Source organism: Saccopteryx leptura, chromosome 2 (genome assembly GCF_036850995.1).
Source record: "Saccopteryx leptura isolate mSacLep1 chromosome 2, mSacLep1_pri_phased_curated, whole genome shotgun sequence".
Lineage (NCBI taxonomy): Eukaryota > Metazoa > Chordata > Mammalia > Chiroptera > Emballonuridae > Saccopteryx > Saccopteryx leptura.
In genome coordinates this window covers 353,472,522-353,486,124 of record NC_089504.1, presented here as the reverse complement: position 1 = coordinate 353,486,124, position 13,603 = coordinate 353,472,522, and positions in this window count along the sequence as shown.

Below are 13,603 nucleotides of genomic sequence, written 5' to 3'. Positions count from 1 at the left end.
GAACCAAAAAACATGCATTTGGTGACCGAAAGTCCAGTCTGGTGATGTGTGTATGAAAGGAAAACAGAAGTTTTCCTTATAGATGTTATGAAGACGAAATAACAATGCATATTTAAAGCATGCCACAGTGCCTGATAATAATAACTTCAATAAAATTACTGTTTTATTATTAGTAATATTGTTTTTATTATCCAACTCTCTTTTTCGATAGATCCCTACCCCTTAAGTAGAGGACCCAATGTAGCTTTCCTAATCTGGCTGAAAGCATGACTTAAGTTTGGCATTGCTATTTGATCCGGATGAACGGAGGAACTGAGACGCACAGTTCACATCTGCTGCCTGCCGCGACGCCCTAAGTCAGAATAGAGTGGGGCGGGGGCGGGGCCCCACACTACTTACTCCGACTCAAGTGTCAGGGCTCTTACTCTGGTTATGCTCTTCGTGGTGATTTCTTGCCTCTTTTTTTTTTTTTTTTTTTGTTTCTGAAGCTGGAAACGGGGAGAGACAGTCAGACATACTCCCGCATGCGCCCGACCGGGATCCACCCGGCACGCCCACCAGGGGCGACGCTCTGCCCACCAGGGGGCGATGCTCTGCCCCTCCGGGGCGTCGCTCTGCTGCGACCAGAGCCTCTCTAGCGTCTGGTGCAGAGGCCAAGGAGCCATCCCCAGCGCCCGGGCCATCTTTGCTCCAATGGAGCCTTGGCTGCGGGAGGGGAAGAGAGAGACAGAGAGGAAGGAGGGGGGGATGGAGAAGCAAATGGGCGTTTCTCCTGTGTGCCCTGGCCGGGAATCGAACCCCGGTCCCCCGCACGCCAGGTCGACGCTCTACCGCTGAGCCAACCGGCCAGGGCCTCTTGCCTCTTTTTGTGTAAGATGTAGAAATAAAACTTGTTCCAAGAAATAACACTTATTCCACATAAAAATTCCACCCAATATCTGCTTAGACCTCCCCATCATTTCCAGAGCCCTATTTCCAAGGTTCCCAGTTCTCTGGCTGCCTGCTGAAGACTCCATAGAAATCAGCCTCACACTCTCCCTGCACAGCCTTGGGCAGAGGCGCTGATTACTTCTGAGCTGAAGCACTTCCTGAGTGGTAGGGGTGGGGTATCCCTCTCTTCTCCACTCTTCTATTAATAAACTACATGGAGCATAGCACCTACACAAATTAGCCATGCTACAAGACCTGGACCCCACTTTGCTTAATTGTCAGACTGCAGTACTCAGGGGACATGCGTGGAGTGCCTTGCTACTTAGCAAAGTTGTCATCCAATGCCAATCACATCCTCAAGGCTAACAGGAAAATGCCTCACAGGTGTTCAGATGGCTTTGTAGTTCATCCACTCGCAGTAGTCACTGCCTCCAAGCACAGAGCTGAGCGCTAGGGTGTGTTGACAAAACACGGTTTACAGCTCCTCAGAGTGAGGAAAGATTTCCAACCATTCCTTCTGCCATCAGATGGTCTATTCCAGGGGTCTCCAAACATTTTACACAGGGGGCCAGTTCACTGTCCCTCAGACCATTGGAGGGCCGGACTATAAAAAAAACTATGAACAAATCCCTATGCACACTGCACATATTTTATTTTAAAGTAAAAAAAAACCAAAACAGGAACAAATATAATATTTAAAATAAAGAACAAGTAAATTAAAATCAACAAACTGACCAGTATTTCAATGGGAACTATGCTCCGCTCACTGACCACCAATGAAAGAGGTGCCCCTTCCGGAAGTGCAGTGGAGGCCGGATAAATGGCCTCAGGGGGCCACATGCGGCCTGCGGGCCATAGTTTGGGGACCCCTGGTCTATTCATTAACCTTCCTCTGGGTCCTCTCATCCACCCCTGTTTCCAACCTTTTATCGCTGTCACTTGTCTTTGTTCATCCTTGTGGGGAGCAGTGTATTGATACCTCTTTAATTTCGATGTGTGATATGATACTTGTTGGTCATGAGGTTCCCTGGTAACGGGGACATCTGTCATCTTCCCAGGAAAAAGAAACTTATTTAAAAAGGCACTTTTGTGTGTGTGTGTGTGTGTGTGTGTGTGTGTACACACACACACACACACACAAAGTGGATACTTTTTTTCCTAGATATTTCAGGCAGTAGAAATTATTGAAGATAGACCTACATCTTCGAACAAGACCAAAACAATAAAATGGAAAATAAAAAAATAAGAGTACAATTAACTTTCCGGTGAATACAGTTTTGTTTTTCTGTTAAGATTTAGTTTATTTATTTTAGAGAGGAGAGAAAGAGAGTGAGAAAGAGGGTAGGAGCAGGAAGCATCAACTCCTATATGTTCCTTGACCAGGCAAGCCCAGGGGTTTTGAACTGGCGACCTCAGCGTTCTAGTTCGAAGCTTTATCCACTGCACCACCACAGGTGAGGCAAGTGAATATAGTTTTAGTTCATTGACGCTATGGTACTAGCAGAAAGGAAACAAGGACATCTTTTGTACTCAAGGCCCCACGTCTGGATTCAGCAATCTGATGCAGTCAGGGTCCTTTAAAACCCATGTCTTCACAGCCCCACGGCCAATGCAGAGATCAAGTGACCTCGAAGGTATTATGCTGAGAGAACAAGTCAGACAGAGAAAGACTAGTACTAGATGATTTTACTCATATCTGAAACCTAAAGAGCAAAAAAAAGTTAAAACGTATTCATAAGGAGATCAGACTAATGGTTACTAGAAGGGAGGAAGTTGGGGGCTGGGTATGAACAAGTAGAAATTGGTAGGTACAACATAGTCCTGGGATGTCAAGTACAGCACAGGGAATGTAGTCAATATGTGTGGTGGACACTTGAAGTATATCAGGGGACTACTCTGTGAAGTACAGGATTGTCTGACCTGAAGCTAATACAAAATAATATTGAATATAAACTGAATAATTGAAACTAAAAAAATAAAATAAAATAATGGAATGAGAAAAAAATGAGAGAGCCCCAGTTTTGTACCAGTTTAATCATTAAGCTAGTACAACGACCTTATACAATTTCAGTGACTAGACATTTGCTTTGTACCCTGTAACCAAGAACCTGTTTAGTACGCACTTCTGGTAAGTGCCTCTGGTTTGCAACTCCTGCTTTGTGCCTACCTTAATTTATTAGTTACATGCCAGAAACAGTAGGGGTACTGAAAGTGAAAGACAGAAGGAATTCACTGTAGATATGTGTGCGTGGGTGGGCACAGAGGTACATCAATGTACACATATATCCAGGCAATTTTATATCCAGTCATGTTTTCATTAGTTTATCTGCATAAGCAATTGTTATTCATTAACATGCATATCAATTGTATATAGTTTATTGTAAGTGTAAAAAATGTGAGAATAAGCAAGCCAGTGACCCTGTCCCTGCAGAACTTAAAGAGCGAGAGAATTGGCAAGACAAGTAAATGTTACTGGTTTTGAGGCCCTTGAGTTCCCCAAGATGGAAACCAAGAGGAACCAGCGGAGAAAGTTTTTGGACAAACTTTATTACTTAAGCTCATGCTCTAGCATAAGGGTGGCAGTGCAGAGGAAAGGAAGATTCTGTGACCTGACTTCTCGGACGGCTCTGCTTGGTTGATTTTAGAAGCAGGGGGCAAAGTGGGCTTATGCAATGTAGGGACAGAGTGGAATCTTCCACATCAGGGTGAGCTCTCCGGTCGCTTAGCAACTCTCTCTACGCCTGTGCTCTGAGGGTCAAGATGACCGCTGCTCACTCCCACCACCCCAGGAAGGTCATATAGCAGTCAAGCCTAGATCCACTGCTTCTGTGGGACAGTAGTTTGGACATCGACAAGGAGCAAAGTGGTTAGCACAGAGATAAGGAGAAGTACATATATATACATATATATATTTTATATATATATGTATATATATATGTATGTATTTTTAAGAAGTGGAGGGATGTTTGCATTCTTGCCATTAGCTTAGTTCCTGCTTATTCTCTGGCATTCCAATGACAACCCCTGCCCATTACCCCTGGCCCAAGTCCCTATATTGTCTCTTAAAGAGGCAGGTATTATATATAGCAACAAATACTCACGGGGAAAATAGAGGTTGCTATGTAAACACAGGGCTCAGACTTCAGACTTGAGTGGTCAGAAGATGCTTTTCAAAAGAAGGCCATTGGACGCTGTGGCCATTTAACCTGAAAGTTAAACCTAAAGAGGAGAGTAAGTGGGAGGAAATGGGAGTGACAGGTATGATTTCCAGGAAGAGAGAGAGAGAGAAAGAAGGAGGAAAGAGAAACAGAGAAGGAGAGAGGAAGAGAGGGAGAGAAAGAGAGACACTACAAAACCATTCCTAGGCAACACTGAGAAATCTGTTAACAGTCCTCAATTTATTGTAATTTTTCTTCTGAAAATTGAAAGCCTCAATATATATATATATATACACACACGTGTGTGTGTGTGTGTGTGTGTGTGTGTGTATATATATGTATGTATATGGAAGACCATTGCTCTTTCTATAAGCCTTACCAAGATCATTTTCTGTCTGATCTCTCTATTATATTCCAAGCGATTGTCCTACAGGAAGCTTTTCCTGACGCTACAGGCTGGTCCTTGACTTCTCAGTGCCCCAGTAGAATCAGCGTGTCTGCCTCCCTGTGGATCTGTGAACTGTTGGAGGGCAAGGCTTGACCACCTCCAGAGTGCAGTTATTGAAAATCAACATTGATCTGAGTGGCAACTCCTTAGGCCATTAGGACTCCCAAATCCCTAAGATGTCTAATGTCATCGTCCAAGCTTTTTTTCCGGCTGGATTACGGGAGCTCGAAACACACTTCTTCCTCTCAGGAGATGCCCTCAAGCAGTCTGCCAGAGCAGCTCAGTACTCCAATGCAGTTCTCTCTGGGTTGAGGCCAGGGGTTCGTCCATCTTTCTTCCCAGACGAGCTTAGACTAATGATGAGCTATTTGCTTTGTTCCTGGACCAGTGGCTTCACTAAGTTGTGAGGAGAGAGTTTATTTCTGGCTCAGGCAAACCTTTTAACAGTACCAACAGGTATGGAAAATAAAAATTGAAAATTACTCTTGAAGAAACTTGGATTTACATTTTTGAGAAGGAGTGGTTTATATTGATGTCTGAAGTCAGTGCAGCGGAGGCTTCAAAGATGGGAGTTGCAGCTAATTCAGTATTTGGGCTGCTTACAGATGAAGGGCTGTCTGACTCTGAAGCTTGATCTTCCACTCTGACTAGACCACACTGCCTCCCAAATCAATTAGCTTAGCCACCTGCTAGCTAATGAACAGCTTCATCATTACAGTCGGACGCACAGAGCTGGAATTCTTGGCAGGCAACAAACAGCACAGGGAGTCTCTTGATCGCAGGAAATCTTCAGAAGTCCTGATCTGTGGAAACGTTGTGCATGCACACATGTGTTTGTCTCGGCACCTGTGTGTGAGTTTAAGGGCTCCTGTGGGAGCTCTGAGCTGTTTCCTTCTTTTTTGTTCCTTGTGCATCTTTTATAAATCACTTTTTAAAGAATAAATCTTGATATTTTCTTTCCATATGAGGTTCTCAACTGGGTAAGGGTCACCACCTAATTCAATTATGTATAATCTTTATGTGCTAAATAATTAACTACTCTTATGCCCCCTCCTTTCTAAATTTTTTTTGTAGAGTCACTTCAGAAAAGGGTACAGAGACTAGGAGGGAATAGAACAAAACTATCATTTATAATGTTCTTTTCAAGACAATTGGAGGACAGTTCTAAAAGCAAATTTTAGTAATTTGAGTAAAACTAATATTGGCATATAATGAATTCATAGGTAAGAGGATTGAAATGCATTATTTAATGCCCCCAAAGACTAATTGGCCTTACGTAAACTCATGTCAAATGTTTCTCTTTTACATACTACTTTTAAGTTGCCAGGGGAAAACAAATGCCAATACTTAAGGATTGAAGTTAGAATTGTCATCTGTAAAGTACCAGTGGCAATTGTTGAGTTATTCCACTTTGGGCATTTCCTCATCTGTCTTTCTCATTATTATTCTAGGCTGTCAAAAGGCATTAATTAAATGTTAGCACATTGATGGTCAGTTCATAAGTGTATCACACTGTTAGAATAATGAATGTGTGTTTTGTCAGATTTTAACCCGTAACTCTACAAATCGGCCCTGAGAGTTGTATAATTAGTGAAGAAATCACTTTGTCATGTATGCATGTGTCAAATGTAAATGTTTATGTGTATGTGTGAGTGTGTGTGTTACAATTTTCGTATCTAGAGAAGGAAGTAAAATTAGGTTCCCTACATTTCATTCAGGAAAACACAGAGGAGCTTAAAACATTTGAGAATGGCTTCAAACCAAATGGTTACATTTTAAAATGGCTCTCAAAGGGAGGGACATTATCTATATGAAAAATTCATGTGGCTTATATGCTGTTACTTCTACTGTCCTCTGATTCAAGATCTTCAAGGCCTATTGAACGATTAAGAATTATTTTTTTTTCCTTTTACCAAATTATGCAATGGGTCTGTGCTTTGATAGCATATATTCAACCTTTAACTCCTTTGCAGTTGTTGGTTTATACTGCTGCCTTCATTCTGCTACCTAACTTCCCCATTTACTTAAATAAAGACCTTTGCATATTTCCATAGAACTTATTTAGAGCCAAATTCATAGATTTGATGACAATTTGCTCCTCAGAAACCTTTCCTGTTCACCTCCTGCTAAGTTTATACTAGGTCAGTGGTCAGCAAACTCGTTAGTCAGCAGAGCCAAATATCAACAGTACAACAATTGAAATTTCTTTTGAGAGCCAAATTTTTTAAACTTAAACTATATAGGTAGGTATATTCCTTATTGAGGTAGCGCCCGCACGTGGTATTTTGTGGACGAGCCACACTCAAGGGGCCAAAGAGCTGCATGTGGCTCGCGAGCCGCAGTTTGCCGACCAGGGGTTAGACTAACACACAAACTATCAATACAAGTATACATAGGTGTTTAATTTGCATCTTTAAATCCTCATGAAATTTTGGATCAATCTGCACTAAAATATTCCTTCATGGTGACAGAAGATCATTCCAACCTTGGTACTATGCACATTTGTGGGCTTTTTTCTTTGTTATAGGGGTCTGTCCTATGCATTGTAGAATGGTTAGCAACATCCCTAGCTCCTACCTACTAACTCCCAGTAGCACTCCCTGCCCAGTTGTGGCAAATGAAAATGTTTCTTGACATTGCCAGATATGCCTTGGAAGGGGGAAGCGAAATCACTTCCAATTGAGAACCATTGAAAGTTCTGGAATAAATAATCATTTTTTTTTAAATAATCATTTTATCATTGGTTTTATGCCTGATCCTTGTACTTTTAAAGACGGTCCAGCCCTAGCTGGTTAGCTCAGTGGTAGAGCACGGCCTGGCATGCAGGAATCCCTGGTTCGATTCCTGACCAGGGCACACAGGAGAAGCGCCCATCTGCTTCTCCACCCCTCCCCCTCTCCTTCCTCTCTGTCTCTCTCTTCCCCTCCCGCAGCCAAGGCTCCATTGGAGCCAAGTTGGCCCGGGTGCTGAGGATGGCTCTGTGGCCTCTGCCTCAGGCGCTAGAATGGCTCTGGTTGCGACAGAGCGACACCCTGGATGGGCAGAGCATCGCCCCCTGGTGGACGTGCCGGGTGGATCCGGGTCGGGCGCATGCGGGAGTCTGTCTGACTGCCTCCCATTTCCAACTTCAGAAAAATACAAAATAAAAAAATAATAAATAAATAAAGACGGTCCACCTTTACCATAAACCAAACATCAGTACACATGGGCCATGGTCATGTAAACTGTTAATAATTATTCAGAATTTTATGTCTAAAGTTACTGATTTCATTACACTTTTTTGCCCAAATCTTAACATTTGGCTTTGTTTTCGATTTTCAATTCTTCCAACTGAATGTTTGTCAATAAATTTACTGCATTGATGGTGTAAGCTGATATCTCCTTAAATCCATAGTCTTGCAATGTAACTTTATAGCTCCTCCCTACAGGAAGTAGAGTCTATTTTCTATTTCCTCGAATCTTCATTGGACTTGCAACTTGAACTTGTTGGCCTACATAGTGTGGCAGGATGGTGGTATACTAATTCTGAGTCTAGGCATGCTTCCTCTCTTCCCTGTCCTGCTGTCATTGGAATCCCTGAGCCTGCCGGGTGAACATATCTGGACTTATGTGCCGAAGGGCTCTGAGACACCACACTCAGGGGAGATAAGTCCTCCAAGCAGAGGCTGTCTAAGATCATCCAACACCGAGCCAACTTGACAGCTGACTGCAAAATCATAAGCAAATTCAGCTGAGACCATCTAAGTCCAGATCAGTGGAATCACAACCCAGCCAATCCATAGACTTATGAGCTAATTAAATGCTAATCACTGTAAGCCACTAAGTTTTGGGACTGGTGGTTAATACAGAATTACTGAGTCAATTAATGTATTTACTTATCTTGATTTCTCAGATTATCTTTCAACCAGACTAACTCCTTTTGTTTTTTGACCCTGACCACTCTAAGTAGGACGAGCTACTGACTTAGCTTTTGTGCCTGGGTACCAAGCTCCAGCCTTGCCCCACTGGGTGATAATCCCCGTAAGTCCTTTCCTAAGCCCTGAAAGGAACAGGGTGGCTCAGTAGAAGACTACTTTACATAGTCTTCAAAACAACGTCAGTTTGTAATAACTATGGTTTTGATTAGTGTCACAATCTGAAAAAGCTTTTATAACACCTAGTAACAATACTTATAGAGACATGTCAGATTTCAGATAAGTCAATTAAATTCATAGTTGAGACTTGGCCAGACTTTCTGTGAGGACTTAAAACTTGGAATCTCTTCAGTTTAATGGATAGATACCATCTGGGTATTCATGTATTCCAACCATTTTGACATTGTTCTGGCCTTCTACTCTAAATCCAGTATTTAAATACACTGAGCTTCCTGGTATCTTAAAAAGTGTATTCTATCTGACTACATTTCCTGAGTACTTTGGAATAATTTTCTTTCTTAAAAATGAGCTAGTTTTCCCTGACCAGAAACAGTGGTGCAGTGGGTAGAGTGTCAGACTGGGATGTGGAAGACCCAGGTTTGAGGTCCCAAGTTCGCCAGCTTAAGTACGGGCTCATCTGGTTTGAGCAAGACTCACCAGTTTGAGCCCAAGGTCACTGGATGGAGCAAGGGGTCCCTTGGAGGGACCCCCAAGTCAAGGCACATATGAGAAAGCAATCAATGAACAACTAAGGTGCCACAACAAAAAATTGATTCTTCTATTCTCTCTCCCTTCCTGTCTGTCTGTCCCTATCTGTTCCTCTGTTTGTCTCTGTCACACACAAAAAAAAATGAGCTAATTTGTCCTGGCTGATTGGCTCAGTGGTAGAGCATCACCCTGGTGTGTGAATGTCCCAGGTTTGATTCCCAGTAAGGGCACACAGGAGAAGCACCCATTTGTTTCTCTACCCCTCCCCCTCTCACTTCTCTCTCTCTCTCTCTCTCTCTCTCTCTACCTCTCCCTCTCTTTCTCCTCATCCTGCAGCCACGGCTTAATTGGAGAGAGTTGGCCCTGGGCACTGAGGATGACTCTATGGCCTCTCCCTCAGGTGCTGAGAGCTCAGTTGCTGAGCAACAGAGCAAGGCCCCAGATGGGCAGAACATCACACTCTAGTGGGCTTTCCGGGTGAACACCGGTTGGGGGACATACGGAAATCTCTCTGCCTCTCCTCTTCTCAGTAAAAATAAATAAATAAATAAATAAATAAATAAATAAATAAATTTAATATTTAAAAAAAGGTAGTTTGTGTGGTTTTTGTTATCTGGCTGACAAATAACCCGCAAAGGTACAGGATATAAGCAAAGTGTTAAATGAAATTGTATGTATGAAACGTCCTATGGTACTAGTTTTGGAAACTGATTGCAAATGACCTCTTCAGGGATTTATGATTACAGTAAATGTCATTATTTATTGTGAACAAGTCCTTCCGGGGCTGAGGACGATGGAGACGCAAAGACCCCATTCCAGGGACCAGGTTCAGTGACGCAGATCCGATTTATTCAGGAAGTAAGCTAGCTTATATACACAGGTTCAGCCTATAGGGTGTGACAGCGTGTTCTTCAAAGTCAATGGCTGGCAAGATCAGGGAGCTGCGTGGTTGGCGCTTAGTCACTTCCTTATAGCGGGTGAGCTCCCTTCCTGGGTATGCCCCAGAGGGTTCTGGGAGCTGGAGTATTCTCACAGCATTGCATCAGCCACAGCTGCTAGGAATGGGCTGTGAGCTCCACCCACAATTTATACATATTTATACTATTTAAAAAGCATTTAGTATCTGATTAATTATTGTTGGGAAAAATTATATTTTAAACGTTTTCACATTTGCCCAATGACGCTATCAGAGAAGATGAGAAGTGAGGAACACTGTGACCTTATATTGGAGACAGGTACCATATTTCCCCATGTATAAGACTCTCCTATGTATAAGATGCGCCTTAATTTGGGGGCCCAAAATTTGAAAAATAATGTATTATGTAAAGTTATTGAACTCAAGTTTTTATTCATCACAAAATTCATAAAACTCCTCATTATTGTCAAAACTCCATCCATTAGCTTGTCCTCATCTGTGTCTGATGACAAATCACTGTCTTCAAATATTGCCTCGTCCTCAGTTCCACCTATGGCATTTGAAATGCCTCAACCACTGTATAAGATGCATCCAATTTTTAGACGCCAAATTTTTCAAAAAAAAGGTGCATCTTATACCTGGGGAAATACGACACAATTAAACCATCATTAGAGGCTGTTGTCAGAGCACCATAAAGGCAACCTTGTCTGATGGAAAACATAGATGTTCACAATTAGAGAAGTTATTAATCATGTAATCAAGAATCAACCAATTAGATAGCTATGAATTCCTATATATTTCTCATTTTACTACTAGACACCAATGCCAAAAAGCCTGGAAACAATGAATGCATTTGTGTTGATCCCTCTTATCTGGCCCTTTCCCCAAATCTTGTCAATCCTGTTTTATTTATTTAGTTCTTAAAACCTAGCCCAGGGGTCGGGAACCTATGACTCGCAAGCCAGATGTGGCTTTTTGATGGCTGCATCTGGCTCACAGACAAATCTTTAATAAAAAAAAATAATAACATTAAAAATATAAAACACTCTCACGTATTACAATCCATTCATCTCCTACCGCTCATGTTCATGGTTGCGGGTGGCTGGAGCCAATCACAGCTGTCCTCTGGGACAACACCAAATTTTTATTGAATAATGCATAATGTACATGGGTCATTGTGAGGTCAGGAAGTAAACTTTCCTCCTTTTAATCAAGTAGTCAGCTAGCTAATTGCAGAAACCCTATTCACGAAGAAGATGGCTAAAAGAAAAAAAGATGAAGAGTATTGTACTTTTCAGCAGGAATGGACAAAGGAATTTGCCTTTGTAGAGAGAGCAGGTTCTGCAGTGTGTCTAATATGCAATGATAAAATTGCATCCATGAAACGGTCAAATATAAAGTGGCACTTCGACACATGCCATACTACATTTGCATCGAAATATCCAGCGGGGGACAGCAGGAAGAAAGCATGTCAAGAGCTACTGTGCAGAGTGCAAGCTAGTCAGCAGCAACTCCGTGTTTGGACCCAATAAGGTGACTGGAATTCGGCTAGCTTTGCTGGTGCTTTAGCAATTGTGAGAAACGGAAAGCCATTCACAGGTGGGGAGTATGCCAAAACATTCATGTTTGATGTTGCCAATGAACTTTTTGATGACTTTCAGATAAAGACAAGATAATCAAATGAATAAAAGACATGCCTCTGTTGGCAATAACTGTTCATGATCGTACCATCATGATGGCAAATCAAATTGAGGCAACACAAGTGAAGGACATAAATGCAGCACCATTCTTTTCTCTTGCTTTGGATGAGTCAACAGATGTAAGCCATTTATCCAAGTTCATCATGATTGCCAAGGTATGCTGTCGGTGACACACTACGTGAGGAAAGTCTTGCTGTTTGCCTATGAAAGAGGCAAGAGGGGAGGATTTATTCAAGTCTTTCACTAAGTTCGCTAAAGAAAAAAATCTACCGATGGATAAACTTATTTCGGTGTGTACTGATGGTGCTCTGTGCATGGTGGGGAAAAACAAAGGATTCATAGTGCTTCTTTGTGAACATGGAAAGAGACCCATCCTAAGTTTTCACTGCATCCTACATCAGGAGGCGCCTTGTGCTCAGATGTGTGGTGAGCAGCTTGGTGAGGTGATGTCACTGGTCATTCGGGTGGTCAACTTTATTGTTGCCTGAGCTTTAAAGGATCGCCAGTTTAAAACACTGCTGGATGAAGTGGGGAATAATTATCCTGGTCTGCTTCTGCACAGCAATGTGCATTGGTTGTCAAGAGGGAAGGTGCTCAGCCATTTCGCAGCTTGTCTGAGCAAAATCTGGACTTTTCTTGAAATGAAAAACGTCAAGCATCCTGAGTTAGCTAACACTGAGTGGCTCCTGAAGTTCTACTATCTCATAGACATGACTGAACATCTGAACCAGCTCAATGTGAAAATGCAAGGTGTTGGAAATACAGTCTTATCCCTTCAACAAGCAGTGTTTGCATTTGAAAACAAGCCGGAACTCTTCATCGCCGACATTGAAACAGGTCAATTACTACATTTTAAAAAACTGGGAGAGTTTAAAGATGCATGCACAGCAAGTGACCCTGCTCAACATCTTGATCTCCAGCAGCTAGCGGGCTTCACATCTAATCTCCTGCAGTCATTCAAAGTGTGCTTTGGAGAATTTCATGAGCGCACTTGTCTTTTTAAGTTCATCACCCATCCACATGAGTGTGCAGTGGACAGCGCTGACCTGAGTTACATCCCCGGTGTCTCTGTCAGAGATTTTGAGCTACAAACTGCTGACCTGAAGGCCTCAGACATGTGGGTGAATAAGTTCAAGTCACTGAATGAAGATTTGGAAAGACTTGCACAACAGCAAGCAGAGTTGGCGAGCAAACACAAGTGGGGAGAAATGAAAAACTTCAACCTGTGGACCAGCTAATTGTCAAAACTTGGAACGCGCTTCCCGTCACATAACACAATCTGCAGCGTGTGAGTATTGCTGTACTGACAATGTTTGGCTCTACGTATGCATGTGAGCAGTCTTTCTCACATCTAAAGAATGTTAAGACCAACCTACGATCACGTTTAATGGATGGAAGTCTCAACGCCTGCATGAAGCTTAACCTCACCACGTTTCAACCAGACTACAAAGCCATCAGCAAAACCATGCAGCACCAGAAGTCGCATTAATGATAAGAAGTACTTTATTCATCATTGGTTAGCAACAGCATAACAACGTTATTAAAAAGAATTCAGAGACTTATTGTACTTTAAAAGTGTTGGTCTTACATAAAATGCACACATTTACTTGTATTTAGTGTTAAACATATTGTATGGCTCTCACGGAATTACATTTTAAAATATGTGGCGTTCATGGCTCTCTCAGCCAGAAAGGTTCCCGACCCCTGCCCTAGTCTGTTTATTTCCACCCCTCTTACCACTGCCTCCTGAAAGGCTTTAAGCATCTTTGCTTTGGTACTAACATCATCTAGCCTTCTGACTCCTTCTAGATCCTTTACCACATTAACTC